Raw genomic sequence first — 16,585 nt, 5'->3', positions numbered from 1 at the left:
TTCCCAGTCTTTAGTTGCTCCTGAACCAACTTGTTTGAAACATGTTGCTGCATCAAATTCAGAATAAGCAGATATTTACAAAAATCAATGAAGATGATGAGGTCAAAAATTAAATATGTTGTCTCTGTACTGTTTTCAGTTGACTTTATGTCAAAAAGGATCAGTTAGTTATCACATTCTGTTTTATTTATGTTGTACGCAGCGTCCCAACTTTTTTGGAATCAGGGTTGTATTTCTAGTTTGTTGCTGCTTTTATTTATGTAAAGGAGCTGAATAGCTCTACCACCACGGCTTGTACTTTTACCGTCTTTACTTAATAAATCTCACAAAACACAAACCAGCACATTACGAGGGCCTGCAAAATAACTTTGACTGTGAGTGTTTCTGCGTGATAGCATTTCTTTTCTCTCCCTCATGAGATCCACTTCAGCGCCGTGGTCCACCACTCACAAGACAAAGCCTCTAGCTTCTCTCAAAGCACTGCATTTGATGTCTTAGCGCCATAACGATGTGGTTTGGAGGACTGGACCGATTGTTTATTTATGAGAGACATATTGCTCTGCAGGAGAGGGATAATATCTTCAACTGGGTCAAAAGAGTGCGTTCGTCTCTGCGTTCTAGACGGGTGACCAAAAGTATCAGATGTCCCCGTCTATTGAGTGATTGTGTGGAGCAGAAGTGAAGTGTTCTTGACTTGTGTTTCCTCTTTTGGAGAAGAGACTGATGTGGGCACTTCCTGGTGATACTGATCAAGAAGAGAGAGGGGGATCAAGACAGGGTTAGAAATTGTGGGTTGTGGATTAAAGCAGGGTTCAAAACTGTCAAAACGGGCGCTTGATAGATGCAAAAGGTCCAGAGTTTGAACGTGCAGCGGGCTGCAGCTGGAAAAAGGTTGTCAGGACTCCTAGAAACGGTGAGAGGAGTGGGCAGGGCATTCAACACAGAAATAGAATGACATTATAGGTAGGTAAAATAAGCAGGCCGTACCTAAAGGAGACTTTATTACTTATAACCTAAAACCTCTAAAATCAAAACAAAAGGGCCAAGCCGCACCATATGTGTGCAAGAGGAAGCTCAAGTCTTCTCTCCTTTAGACCACCCAACACTTCACCCACACACTCTCCTGCAAAACACTGTGCAGGACTGAATCCACCAAACTTCACATATTTCACAAGATGTTGTAACTAAACTTAATACTTTCACCTCATCGAATCTTTTATGATTGGGAGAAACACCAAACCGCACGACTTTAACGGACGGATTTGGAGGTGATGGGATGTTCGATTTCTGTTTCTCTCGAATGGAAAGTGTCCTGTCGGTGAACAAAAGTCGGGGCAAAATCAGGAAGTAAGATGGATTTTTTTTTTTTTTAGATTTAACACTCAGCAGACGAACAGTTTCTCCACACTGACACTGTCTACTGGAGTGCAAATGTAGAAATTCTCCCAAAGCCCATGGCGCTTTGACTGAAAATAAAGAAGAAACCTTCCTTCCCCCCACTTGCCTGAAGCCACAGCATGTGGTCTACTCTGTTGCTGCTCTAAAAATGGAAGGCGGGCGGCCTCGGGAGAAGCCCAGAACAGCCTCCACCGTAATGGCCGTGTGGGTGTGGCCCCTCGTAGATGGCTTTTGAGGGGGCCCCTCCCGGACGCCCGCACCCCTTGCCAGCGCCCAAGGGCTCCAGGCTGCCTGACCAGAGACACCGCGATGCGGCCTACGCTGAACCCAGGCCGAGCCGGGCTATGGTGGGCTGGGCTAGGCCACGGCCAGGAGAGGCTCCACAGCTGCTTCATGGCAGGTTCCTGCGCTCCTGCCCTCTACTGGGGTCACAGAGAAACAAGACAGCAGAAAATGTGTGAAATCAAAGACTTGTATGTCTGGATGACTGAAGTTTTTACGAAAACCTGAGAAACACGGCCAGCTGACCCACTGATGAGCAAAATGTTTTTTTAATGTTTGTTCGTTTTCATTTGTTTATCATGTATCCATGTCCATGGATATGTTGTTCTAACTTGATAATTTATGGAAAAATTTGCAACTCTCTCATAAGATTTAATATGGAAATTACAATACTTCACAAAACTTTTTCTAAGGTTTGTTTTAGCATTATGAAACATTATTGATGGCATTTGTTGGTAAAATTGCAACATAGCAGTGTTGGAATGTAGTTGTGTACATTTACTCAGTTAGTAAAATTTTGAGGTACTTGTATTTTTACTAGTATTTCTATTTTATGCTGTTTTCTAGTACATTTGAAGATTAAGATCTGAGTCTATGATAGGATGCATTGCTATAGGTTAAACTTCTGCCAACCTTAAAAAAACCTGCTTACACTTTAATGTATTAGAAATAATGATTCAGCCTATAAAAACACTTCACTCTTGATAATACTGTACTTTAAGTATTTTTTTGCATGGACTTGTGCTACTTGTAATTGAGTATTTTCACTCTGTGGTATAGCTACTTTTAGCAATGACATGTGAACACTACTTCCACCAATGCAACATTTAAAGTAAAAACAAATACAGTACCCTTCTCCAAAACACAGACAGTATGTGCAGTCAGTAGTAGGTGCCTGGCAAAGACTGACGCCAAAAAATGAGAGAATGAAATGAGCTGGTAAGCTATGTGCTACCATTTCCACTGTTTTAATGTGGTGAAGAAAAGGCTTTAATCCTTAAAAGGATCTCTGGCAGGTCAAACAAACACAGTGCAATTCCATGTACGCATCCTGTAGAGAAGAAGCCTGTCATTGAAAGAAACATACAGCAGCAAACCCTGAAGAACACTGTGCATCTCAGCTCATTTTTCACATCCTGAGGCCCTGTAATACAGAGAAAACTGAAGTTTTGAATGAAACAGCGCGATCACGCCAGTCTTACTGTGTTTCAACACATTTGATCGAAGTTGCTAAGTTGCTGATTGTGTTCATTTTTAACCTCCTGGCCTGCAAACTCGATACGCACTAACCATGTGCGATACATCCTTGCATGGTCATTGCAGATTTGCATGTAAAACTGCACATCTGATGGTTACGCCGCCTGAACGGTGATAGTGAGTGATGGGGTGAAGCCAGCCAGTCAACTTCTGGTTCGAATCAGCGGAAGGGGGATTGGAGGGGGTTGCTCCCGGTAGGTTGGCTTTTATTGCTTCTCCCCTTTGGTTTTAAACAGATCTGCCTGTTTGTGGAAGTGTGGCTGGCGGTTGGCTCCTCAGCTGGCAAGGCAGCGGCGTTTAATTGCGCTTTGTTGTGGCGGGTTGGGGGAGAAGGAGGCCCTGTGGTCGCCGCTGCACAATGGCGCTTTGGCCTGCCAGCACACACACACACACACACACACGCTGGGACACACATGGACGCACGCACATGCACCTCGACACTCACACAAGCGTGCTATACATACTTGAACACACACATTGATCAGCATGCAAGACCAGATGCACACATGTACCCAAACTGAGTTAGTTAAAATTCATTTCCTGAAGGCTTTTCTCTATTTTCTCATCTTTTGCAAAAAAAAAAAAAAAAGCAGTAGATGTTATCACTCACCAGCCACCATATAATAGACACATAGGAAACAGCTTAATGGTGTAACAGTGTTGGCTTCTAATGGATTAAGTAAGTGTTGGAGGAAATAAAGGAGGAATTACAGGGAGAATAAACAGAAGCAGCATGGTTTGTATATTTGTGCTGTTCTGTGAATGGGCAAGCATATAATTATCACATTTACAGGGAAGAGCTGCTGAATAATGGGTCATAGTGGGTGTAGTCGCAGGGCAGTGTATCCTCCCTGATTGGCCCCTCCCTGTGTGTGTCTGACTCTGTGTGTGTGTGTGTGTGTGTGTGTGTGTGTGTGTGTGTGTGTGTGTGTGTGTGTGTGTGTGAGAGAGAGAGAAACCTGAAGACTTCTGATCAGCAGTCATCTTTCAGGGCTGACATGTCATATCACACAATGAGTTGGAAAGTGAGCCGTAATTACGCGTTCATCCAGACCAGATCACAGCCTGATCCTGATAGGCCTTCCCTCCTAAATGTGCATAAAACAGCGTGGACCGTCACGCTGTGTAGCTTAACGCAGTTTTACCTTCCTCCTTCTCATATTCACCGTCTCCAGTGATGCATTGGTTCCAGCCAAAAATGTCTTTGCCTTGTTTACTTTTCCTGCAGCCCCTGCACGTGTGTTTATCCAAATCTAAAGTATTCTTTTTTCTGCTCCTCCGTCACGGTGGCTTTTGTGCTCCACTGTGGTGAGTTTTGTGTATTTTTGTGTAATTTACTCCTACAATTGGAGGAATGATGTGCTCTTGTGCTCTGACCAGCCCACCCCCCCTCTCCCCACCCTCCAACCACCCCTCCCTCCCTCCCCCCTCCTCCTCCCTCCCAGAGAGGTTCTTTTCCATTGATGCACTTACTGTAAAGTGTTCCCTCTGCCTCCATTGCTGACCACATCAACTTGGCCAATCACTGATGACTCATTATACACACATAAACAGAACAAAGCACAAACAGTCATCACAGAGTTACTGCATGCGTTTACACATGCAGCACAGCGGAGTGTCTCTCAGCTCCCTCTATCTCTGTTTTTCTTTTTCGCCCTCCCCCTCTCTGTCTCTTTATGTCTCTCTCAAACACACACACAGCATGGATGCACGCAAAATGAGCAGAATGCTGCACCGCTGTAGTTTTTGGATATGAAAATGGAAACTGGCACCAATTAAGGAAACCAATAAAGTAACCTCAGTTCTGTACGTCTGCCAAGTGGTAGAGGGGATTCGACTGGAGAGTATAGAGTTACATTCAGCCTTTAGGTTATCATCCAGATAACATCATCCATTTTTTTTTTTTTTTTTACCATGGATACAATTATATCTCTGCTTTTACAGACACAGGACATCATATAAAACACATTTTGTCTCACTTGGGATGAGCTTGCATCTTATGTCACATATCACAGTTTGTGTCAACAGGACAAAATAACTCAGCCAGCTCAGCAGCCTTTCATTAGGTCAGCCAATGTTTACATCCACTGGCAGCGCAGCTAACTAGCAGCGTAGCAGTGAGAGGGACATGTTTTGATTTAGTTAAACACTTGCTAATTGCGATCCTCATGGCTGCTGCCATTAATTGGTTCCTGCAGAACGCTGTAGATAAGAAAGGAGAAGGAAGGAGGCAGATGGGGCGGTAAGTTTAATCCTGCCTCTGGTAGAGACACAGTAATTGGGTAATGATCCTGTGGCCCTCTGGTGCTGATGTGGTGTTGAGAGAGCAAAGGAGAAAGGAAAAGAGACAGAGAGAGAGAGAGAGAGAGAGAGAGAGAGAGAGAGAGAGAGAGAGAGAGAGAGAGAGAGAGAGAGAGAGAGAGAGAGAGAGACCTGAGCTTCAGGAGAACCACTAAACGCTGCCACATTCATCCATGGCAGTGACGCCATGCCACACGCCAGTCACCCAGTCCGCCACACACTGATGCATACACACACGGACACACACTCTCTTTCTGTTTCTGAAAAGCGCACACACAGACACGTCAGGTACAGTAGCCTACAAACACTCACACGTTCGCTGGCAGAGAGAGCTCAATGACCGTACGCATGCAAGTAAAGAAAAGGTCTTCACCGTCACACAGACCAAACATTAGCAAATTGAGAAGCAGCTTGACAACAAACACATACGTGGCAAAGAGAAACCTGCTGCAAATACAGAAAACACAAGTTTGACAGTAACAACTGTCCCAACTGAAGGTCAGCTTACTAGCTTTTACAGCCGTATCACATAGTGTTCAGAGAAATCCCTCCAGCGGGCTCTCGTAATGGAAGGAGGAAGTAATGTGACGTTATAGACTAACAAAGCTGGCGTGAGGTCAGTTGGATCAATGGCTCAATGAAACATCCCACTAGAGCACAGGACGCTGCTGTTCACTTCCTGTTTCCAACCAGCAGTGCTTATTTTCACCCAAACCATGATCTTTCCGTAAATCTGAGCAAGTCATTTTTTTTTTTGCTGAAACCGTAACCGTCACGTCATAAACCAGATTCATTTTTCAACCGTGATTTGAAATGGTTTTGGAAGGCACGGACAAATGGCGTCGTCCCGTCAGATCAGAAAACACTTACATGCTTGAACAAAAGTCTGGTTCATCGTTTGATTTTGGACTTGTTGGGGGGAGTTTCCTGGGTTGTCACAAAGATGCATCAGTTGAATCTGATGAAGACTGTGTGATATGACTGAAAGTTCAGGAAGAGGCCAGCAAGCGGCCCATGAAGGTTTCCATATGAAACAAACTAGATCATCTGATGTGCTGTTCAGCCACATCTGAAGGTAAAAGTGTTTCTAGATGTTTAGAGCCGCCGCAGTCACCATCAGAGCCTCCTAGTGGCTGCGCTGATCTCTCGCCAAAAACTCTGTGTCTCCTTAGCCTCAACAGTCTCTACCTGACAGAAAGACACAGAAGTATATGAAGACTGAAATATGAATGTGTAAGAGACATTCAGACACTGGTCTTTGGTCTCTCCTGCTCTGTGGTTGCCGTACTGTCAGTTTAGCAACATTACGCTATGATAGAAATGGCACTAAAATAAATCAGAAAATTTCCAGTAATACTAATAATGTGACTGTAGCCTAATCTTTATCTGCAACTGTGCAGAAACAAATGGGTTTAAACAGAATGGACATGCAAATAAATAAATAAATAAATAAATAAATAGAAATTAGAGATATTGTAGTATTGGTCTTCCCAAGAAAAATGGCGGCATGGGTCGTTTCAGTGAGGGGCCCAAAACGACAAATGTTTAAGTGGCAAAGCCCTCTAGTGGCCAAACCGATGATAACGAGATGATTACGAGAGGACAGGATGAAGTCAGGCGACGCTATAGAGCGACAAAGTGTGCGTCGGGAAAACAACGGATTTTACTTTAACATGGGAGGCTGCTGTTTGTTTTCCATTTCCAACCCACAGTCAGCGTTGGTTTGTTTAACCTTTCCCCAACCTTAACCAATTGTTTATTATTCTAACCATGATGACGAAGTTCCACTAATCTTAAGTAAGCGCTTAATTTAACCGAAACCATGATGATTAGGAAAAGATCATGGTGCTTAGAACTAACATCATTTTAGAGGGCAAGGACCAACGGCCCATTTTGTCATTTAATTTCATTTATTGGCTATACACTCAGCATCAGCCTTTTACTAATTCCTAGCGTGCTCATGTAGTTTTCTGTATTTCTGCATTGTACAGTATGTGTTTCTCAGTTTGCTTGTGTTTTAATTGTTTGTATTTTTCTCAAAATGCCACATTTAGGTTGTCAGAGTGTGAAATGTGCTTTCAGTGCATTGAGCGGTCTTTACAGCTGTTTACGCGCATGTATTTGTGTGCGTGCGTACATGCTGCACAGTTATGCACCAGCACACATGCACTGAAAAGTTTTCCGAAACACAGATTCAAACACATAAAAGAGTTAAACTTGAACTGCACTGCGCTCACAGACTCACGCACGAATAACCGACACACAGGAAAAAACAGAGATGTGCAAACATCCAGTCCACAGTAAGGCTGGTCTGGGTGATGCAAATACAATATATGCACAGTCACAAACTTCTCTGTGTTTTCTTTTCGTGAATCCTCCCTCACAATGACTCATGTATGCACTCAAATATTTTTGTATTATGAAAACAATTTCACTCTGGACAGTAGTTTGTTTTTCAAAAGGAAAAGTCCCCAAACCAGTTCTCTGTGGCTCTGTGTGAGCACCCATTTAGCCATATCCTGACGTTGGCTTCCTCCTCCTCCTCCTCCTCCTCCGCTCCTCCTGCTCTATACCATATCCCGTTTCCTGTCTCTTTTCTCCTTTCCTGTCTTCTATCCCTCCTTCAGTCTCTCCATCCCTGCCACCCCCTCTGTCTCCCTCTCGCAGCCTTTCTGGCCTCTCTGTCTCCCTCTCCCTCTCAGTTGGACTCATGTGGGACTGATTGAGCTTGAGGATCCAGCCCTCATCAAAGGCCGAGTGTGGTTGAATGCGAGCAAGCCACTGAGGCTCCAATCTCGCACTGGTTAATGAGCCCCCTCTCCCCCTTTCCTCCTCCTCCTCCTCTTCTTCCTCACCCCCCCAAAGCCCCGGCATCCCTCCAGCGGCAAGCTCATACAACACAACCCCCCTGCTTTTTCCCTTTTCTCCTCCTCCCTTCCTCCTCCCTCCGGCCTCTCCACACTTCAGCCGTCTCATATCTCTCTCCTTTGCTGCTGCCTCTTTCCGCTCTTTTGGCTCATTCATTGCTAATACAGCTTCCTCCTCTCCTCCATCATTCATTTATATTTCAGCATTTCAGTCCTGAAAATTTTCGCCTCCTTTCGTCTTCTCCCTCTCCCTCACTCCCCAGTCCCTCCGCTCTCCATCAGCCACAGTCCCTCTTCAGGCTCAGCTCCAAACCAAGGCTGGCGTCTGTCTCTCTGTGTCCGACCCCCTCCTCCTCCTCCTCCTCCTCCTCCTCCTCCTCTAACCACCGCCACCATCACCGCACTGATGATACATACACTCTGTCACTCTCTCGATGTGGACCCTGACTTTAATCACTGCACGCACTCCAGCCGCACACTTGTGCAAGTGCACTCACCGAACTGTGTGCACACGCATAAGCCAAAGCTACACACACACACACACACACACACACACACACACACACACACACACACACACACACACACACACACACACACACACAGGTGGGCAACTTACAAGCTGCTGCATTTATGCACACGTGCTGGTAAATACACACACATTTTGCTTAAGCACACATGAATAATTTATCATTTCTGCCTTCAGTTCTGTTTTACTGTAGCAAAGCAAGAGAAATGCCACAGTGATTCACATTAATACAGTAATCCAGTGGTACAAAGGAGCCACCTTTGATTCGGTTCCAGATGGTAAATGAGTTTTTGGTCATTAAAATTCAAAAGTGCTTGTAAACTTACAGGAAAGCGGTGAAAAGATGGTGTAAACTATATTGTGATTAGATATTATTTACAATTCTAACTAATTCTAAGCAATTATGCATGTCCTTTAGCTGTCCATCAGAACAAAGTTCAACATCAGGATTATATTTTAGTAGATAATAATGAGCCACATGTGTTTCTATTGTTTCTATTTCTAGTTAGTAAGTTTTAATACATTAATGAATTTTCACTCATAATAGTAACATGTTTTTTGTCTATTTGCTGATTTGCACGCATGACTTTGACACGTAATTCGTCCAGTATTGGAAGGGCTACCACAGCTGGTCGTTACATGGAGCAAAACTGAAAGATAATTGCTTAAAAAAACAATACATACAGATGTGAGGTTCCTAAAATTATGTTAACATGCAGTTGACATGAGCTAAAGCTTAGGTCTCATAAAATAAGAGGGTTTATATTACTTTTATCACTCTGTTACTTTGTTAAAAATGTATCTTTAAATTTAAATTTTAACAAAATATTCAATATTTCATATTAATTTACTTTTACTCCAAGTTAAACTAGCAACAGGCTGTAACAGCGGAGCTTCTTTAATTAAAATATGCACACCACAAATGTAGAATAATCAATCATTTAAATCACTTTCACATTCAAATCCAGTAGTTAAGAAGCAGAGACACACTGTAAACACATCATAGCCTCTTATAAAGCAATAAATAACCTGCGCAACCTTTTTACAATTTGTTGTTTTACAAAGCAGAAATTATAAAAGTTTGAATAACAAGTGAATCGTGTGAATGATTTAGAAATGAGCAATTTTAAATATTAAAGTATTCTTAAAGTCAATCTTGACATTAAAAAGCAGTATCAGATGACAACATGAACATAACATCAACATAATAGACTGATTATGTTAATCTTACAGATGTCAGTTCTGATCGACAGTGAGCTTAAAATATTGATATGACGTTGAAAGAAGTCTAACAGAGAGACTGTTCTTTGACCCCCAGTTGTCTGCCAGTAACATTTGGCTTCTACCAAACTAGTTTCTACCATCACTGTCCGAGGCATGTTTACCATATTGTGTGCCTGAAATGATGAGTTGTGATCTAACTGAATCAAAATGCGATGTGTAATTTTCACGCTTAGCTGCGGTTGCATTATTGTTGTAGAGAAATACCTTTGACTCACCACTCTGTCGCTCAGTTTTGGGCAACAAAGACACACAGTCTAGTCTGGTGTGCCTTTCTTTAGGGAACCATCTTTGGCACACAGAGGACACAAACATGGTACCGACATCAGCACATTTGACAAACAACAGCCAAGAGCTTCATTTTGTCTTTTGGCAAAGTCGCCAGATTAATTAGTTACAGCCGATGAATCCAAAAGCATTAGCTGTCATCTGTACTGTGAATGCGGAACGCAGTGCGACCTCGCTGCTCTGTGCAGCAGCTAGTATTCTCCTCCATACATGGCTTATTTGGTTTTGTTTGGTTTTGTTCTGTCATTGAACAACATGTACCATGCTTGAAAAAGCACACACGATACAGAATGCCACCCCCCACCCCCCAAAATAACCCAGTTATTCTTTATTTCATACGGTACTTATGGTCCACAATGTCATCTGCATTTGTTTAGCGTTTGCTAGTTGCCATCTTTCTTCCACATAATACTGCCAGTCCGCTACAAAACACTGCCCATGTATCATCACCTTCACACTCAGCCTCACACCATTTCTGGCCCATCTCCCGTCTTTGTTGTGTGTGGTTGTCTGGATGAGGCAGAGGGGGGAAGACCAGCAGTCAGACCACTGCATGTGTTTCCAATTCCCCCTTGCAGACCTTCCCTCTCCTCTCTTGGCCTCCTCGTGCCCTCTCTCCTCTCCTCTCCTCTCCTCTCCTCTCCTCTCCTCTCCTCTCCTCTCCTCTCCTCTCCTCTCCTCTCCTCTCCATGTCCACCAAATTACCCATTAGACTCTATTTGTCTATCTGCTGGCCTGCCTGTCTGTGGCGTGGCTGCCAGCTAAAACTATCCCTCCAGTCCGTGCCAATTACACCATGGGAGACCACTTCTAACATTTTATACTACATGGCTGCCAGAAGCCAGCTGGGTTCTCTTCCTACACACACACACGTAGTATGTTCTTACAAGAAAGTATTTATTGGAATCATGCAATTTACACATGCATGTGCTTCATTGCATTTTTTGTAGCATCCACAGAATTCACTTCCAGTGACAGAAAAACACCCAGTCTGGTAAATGCATGATTTCTTGTGTTACGTTTGAGGAACTGAGGAATTTACTGAGATTTTACATTAACATTAAAGCGTTCTATTAGCCTCTGTTCTATTTTTGCTTTATATGTTCATCCCGTGTAAAACTGCAAAAACATAGTTTGACATTACATCTGGTTTTACCCTCATGGTGTTTTACATATATTGTATGTTAAATATATAAACAGTATGTGCTTTTTTAAAACATCTCTTTGAAGAGATGTTTGAAAAAGCAAAAATTCATCTGTTCCAAGAAAAACTGACCGATCAACCTTACACATTTCCAGGCCAAGACAGTGACCAAAAGAAGTCAAACGATGCGGTCAAATGCTTAGCTAAACATTGTTGTTACGTTCTGTAATAAAGAGAGGAAACCTACAAAACCAAAGGCCCTCTGAGGGAAAGTTATTAATAACCTGTCAGCAGTAAATTAGCTGTACGTGTACATGTCCCTGCTCCTTCTCTTTGTTTTGTCTAGCAGTGGTCCTTCCATCACTGCGACTGCCTGAGTGTGTCCCCCCCTGTAGCGGTGAGACTGAGACTGTATGGTCATAAAACTGCTGACAGAACTGGAGAGAACAAATGGAGCCCATATATAGTACATGTGTGCATGTGCTTGGCTTGATGATTTATAGTCAGTAGCAGGATGTGTTCGTATGTACTGCATCTATATGAGAGTGAAATAAACCAACAGAGCTTTTAGACCACGGCTGTCCTGGGAAATGATGAATAAGTGAGCAAAGAAACAAACAGAAACCGTCTGTCTGTGCCATTGAAAATGATTCAAGATGGAAAGGATGAATGAACAAAAGGTGCCAATATGTCTATACCTACAGAATGAACCCATGCCACACACAGTGACAGGATCCTCTTAACAGTGTTAGTGAAGCCCCACCGATGACAGGGGTGTTTGCCTGACTATAGTGACTGTAGTACAAACTAATTAGAGACAGTCTCCAGTAGGTCACAGTTTAGTCTGTAGTGGCCTTAAAAGAGACAGAGTGGGAGGGAGTGCACAAAGAAGAAGGTGAGAAGAAGAACGAGTGTGGAAACTGGAAGGAAAATGGAATGAAGGTCATTCATCGTGGTGCAGAAGTTTGTCCTTGATGCACTGGTGGAAGAAGTATTCAGATTCTTTACTTAAAGCCACAGGGATCAATATTTTCTATAAACAATGGATCAAATGGCTAAGCCTGATGTGAAAGGAGTCATTTGTACTGACAAACTCACAGAGAATAAGCTATGATAAACTGAATTTACACTACCTGCTCAGCACCAAATGACTGACACAGTTAGCAACTAGCTAATGAGGAAAGTCAAAGAACTAGCAAAGCTAGAGACAGATATTTCCTCTCAGGCGCTGGTGGAAACCAAAACATCGCTAATGGAAAGTGAATATTGGACCAACTGCTAGATGTGCAAATAGCCAATTATTGCTAAACATTTGCCATAATAACTTTATACAGTCGTATAATGTCAGATATTGTGTTTTCTGCTGCCCCCAAGTGGCCAAAAAATATATAATAATGCATCTTTAAATAAAAGCAGTAATAAAACAAACAAACAAAAAAATATGAAAAATATGAAGTTGTGTTCTTTTCTCAAAGCTGCCATAATAAATGTTTATATTAACAAAGGATGAAACGACTGTAATGAGAAAGATTTATTATTTGATTGTTCTGATTATTAAAGTGTAAGCAGCATTTTAATGTTGTAGCTATTGAACTATTTAATATATAGTGTACTGTAGCTTAATGAACAGTATAACAATAGATCATACTTTATGTGCTTATAATAGGTTTTTAAATCATCATCTGTAAAGTCATTAGTAGTAAAACTGTCAAATAAATGCGGTGGAGTAAAAGTCCAAGTATAATGAAATATGGTGGAGTATAAAGTCAGAATGAAAATACTCCAGTAAAGTACATACAGTATACCTCAAAATTGTTCTTAAGTATAGTACTTTCAATGTACTCTACTTTCTACCACTGACTGGGGGTATAGAGCTGCCATTTGATATGCATTAGAAGAAGTTAATGTTGGAATTAAATTACTAGAGAACACAAACTTTAATAGCAAAGAGTTTGGGATTTTAAGATCGCCTGTCATAAGTAATACACAGACATGAGCACAACAAACCGAGTGCAGATCAATGCAGCTTTTGGAGGTTTATTTCCCTGGAAGTGGATCAGACTACATCATGCTCGAACTGTCCAACTCGGTTAAAAACTGTGATATATTGGAAGCCATACTTGCTGAGGAAGTTTACTCTGCATGAGTGCCATCCCTCAGTGCTGGTGTAGGCTCCTGCTGAAGTCTGCATATCCTGCTCGCCGCCTTGTTAACCCAGAATACCCTAATGACTTCCCCTCTCTGTGCCGAGCCACACTGTGAAGTCATCCATGTTTCCATGTAGCCTAAAGCGAGGAGAGGAGAAGAGTGAGGAGGAAAGGGAAGGAAAGTAGACAGGACGGAGGACAACTGGTACCATTAACGAGGTGTGCTCTGATGGCATAAATCCTTCTTCGAGTGAGCCGCATCTGAGTGACTCTGCCCACCAGTGAACATCCCACATACAGTACATTACACTTATAACCACGTATAGGACCATATCCTGCCACACTCAGCTGTAAAGCTTTAATATTCCTCCTGAGTCCACTTAAAGTATGGAAAAATAGTTAAAGATTCCCTCCACACATGCATTAAGGCAGACATTAAAATTGTCTGATGTGTGCCTGAAATGGTTTTGCCAGAAAAAAGAAGCAGAATCGCGACATTAAAATCCTTAAAATGACATCTGCTTTTTGGCCCTCATTAAAAATTCCTAAGTATATGAATATGCAAACATTTTTTATTTCACAAATTGAACTGCTGGATGCAAGATGTCTCAGACTTAGTCCATTCTCAGTGTATATGTGCACCCAAGACCTCCACATCACGCTTGTATGTGCCGAATATTTGGCTTCCAAACTATTTGCAAATCACGCTGGCAGGCCCGCCTCTTAAAATCTGATTTCCAATTAGCGCTGAGAAAATGTAAACTTTCATCAAGAGTGTGAAACCAGCCTGTCTGCACAGACGCCATTGTGCACAGCGAAGCTCAAACATTCAGGAACAAGAAGAAAAGCATATTTATACTGGAGGAGGACTTTAAATGACCGATTAGACTCATTTATTGCCTTTCCTTTGGGGGAAATACGAAAAAAGACAGGGAGAAGGCGGGAATGTAGCAGCGCTGCCTTTGCAGGCCACAGAAATGTTAGCTGGGTTTTATCGCTGTTTTACATCACTGTCAGCTCGTGAACATTGTTGTTCCAGAAACCTCACATACTGTACGGATGATTCAGGGATTTAAGAACTAAGAATAGTGGAACCACGTATGAGACTTTCACAAAAACTTCGAGTTTTGATGCATCAGTGTCTTGATACATTGCTATTTTCATTCATAACACTCACAGACAACACATCTGTCATTTTTTATATCCTTATTTTTTTATTTTGAAGTTCATGGTGTGGCACACGTACAGTCAATGTCCCTGACGTAGAGGGCTGGAGCTCTCAGTACAGCAATTGGTTGTCGCCATCTTGTGGTTGAGTTTCACACTCAGTTCTATGATCCATGCATGGCACACGAATACGAGCAGGCTTGCATGCACGCATGCACGCACAAATGCACAAATGCGCACTTGCATGAGAGCACACAGGCCTGTGAGCAATGTGCCTTGCTTTCAGCGTTTTGACTTGTCATAGTAGCAAAAGCACATGTGTTACCAATAACTTTAACGATGGCTCTGTTCTATTCAAGTGTCCCAGTAAGTCATGACAGTGTGACAGCAGTGAGGTGGCATGAACAAAACCAGCATCCTGAAGCAGAACATCTTCAGAGAAAAAAGGGCTAATAATATGCAAGCAAGGATGCACACACACGTGCAAACACATACTGTGTACACGTGCGACTGTGCACACACACAGTAAAGGCCGAGCACTTACTGGAGGGGCTGGAAATTTCTTTTCCATGGGGATTCTCAAAATATCACCCTATACTGGTGTCACGTCTACTGCATCACATATCTCCAGTATAGATATGGATTGGGAGATGGGGCTATGGTAAACAGAAGGACAACATAGTGAGTGATCTGTATCAAGGACAGCGACCTTTAACTGTAGCTGTAATGAGATTCTGAGTAGGTGGTTTGAATGGCTCCCTCTTTCCCTGCAGCCTTCTGTAATTTCTAATTTCATTATTGATTTCAATAAGAAGCCCAAGGAGAGAGCTGCTGACACTCGGGCCTGCCAGCTCAGACAGAATAGAAATGGATGAGTAATTAAAGCGAGGCCCCGGTGAAAGGGATGACTGACTGTATGTTTGATCAGTGGTGTTTCTGTGGGATGGCTATTATTAAGCCAGAAATAAACAAGCCCAACCTGCAACAAGATTACTGGGACTTTGCTTTTAATCACATCTCTGTGCCCTAAATTCCCCCGAACAACCCTGATTCCCAAAAAGTCTGGACACTGTGTGAAACGTTAATAAAAACAGAACAGCAAGTTATCACATTTCCTGACTTTTTTGGAATAGGCTTGTACTACAGTAAGCAAACAACCTTGATTATGAATCCAGTCAGTAGAACAGGGTCCTTTGAATGAATGTTATGTACATCCTGCCAACTGGTTTTCATGGTAGAACGTCTCTCCAAACAAACAAATACTGTCATTCGTCAAATGAAAATACTAACTTCCATTTATATTTGATTTTTATTTGCAATGAGCTAAAATCATGAAGCCAAGTAAGTATTTTTAGGCAGGTTATTGTGTGCCAATGTGAAAGTCACCAACTTCAGTATAATTCTGGGATGGACACACGTGGGAGTACACTGAGAGTTTGTTGTCGACACAGTTTCCTTTTTAATTTCAGTTTTGGCAGCGGTGAGGCAGTTTTAAAATGAATTTTCCATTTATTTGTTTTGTCATTCTCTTCATGCATAGAAAATTGCCAAATGGATCCTGACTAAAAGGTTCAGTTTTCATTATATTGGCAGAGCCATTGCTGCAGCTTCAAGCCTTTTTCATTTTTGTACCTGTGTGGAAGAAAAAAAAGACAAAAACAACAAAAGACTGAACAATCAGTGAAGCAGTGCAAAACTGTAAAATACACAATAAACACAAAGAATGATGAGACAGCTAACAGTATCTACAACACATTTTACGGTGTGCAGGGACTCATGCTGACAACTACAGTGAGTGATGATGTTAAAAACTGCTTTAATGGATGATAAATACTTATACCATAAATACTTATAAATATTAAATGATCTGTGTATTTCCTCCACCACTGGCAGTAATACACCAATCATTAACCCACCTGACAAG

General features: G+C 42.3%; 1 protein-coding gene across 1 annotated transcript in view; it reads right to left on the bottom strand.

The window, feature by feature from the left end:
- prr13 (proline rich 13) overlaps positions 1-16,585 on the bottom strand; it is a 147,369-nt gene that overhangs the window by 64,091 nt on the left and 66,693 nt on the right. The gene's annotated exons all lie outside the window — the stretch shown is intronic.

The sequence above is a fragment of the Chaetodon trifascialis genome, chromosome 3 (assembly GCF_039877785.1).
Source record: "Chaetodon trifascialis isolate fChaTrf1 chromosome 3, fChaTrf1.hap1, whole genome shotgun sequence".
In the NCBI taxonomy this organism is placed as follows: domain Eukaryota; kingdom Metazoa; phylum Chordata; class Actinopteri; order Chaetodontiformes; family Chaetodontidae; genus Chaetodon; species Chaetodon trifascialis.
This window is presented reverse-complemented; position numbering and strand designations above follow the sequence as displayed.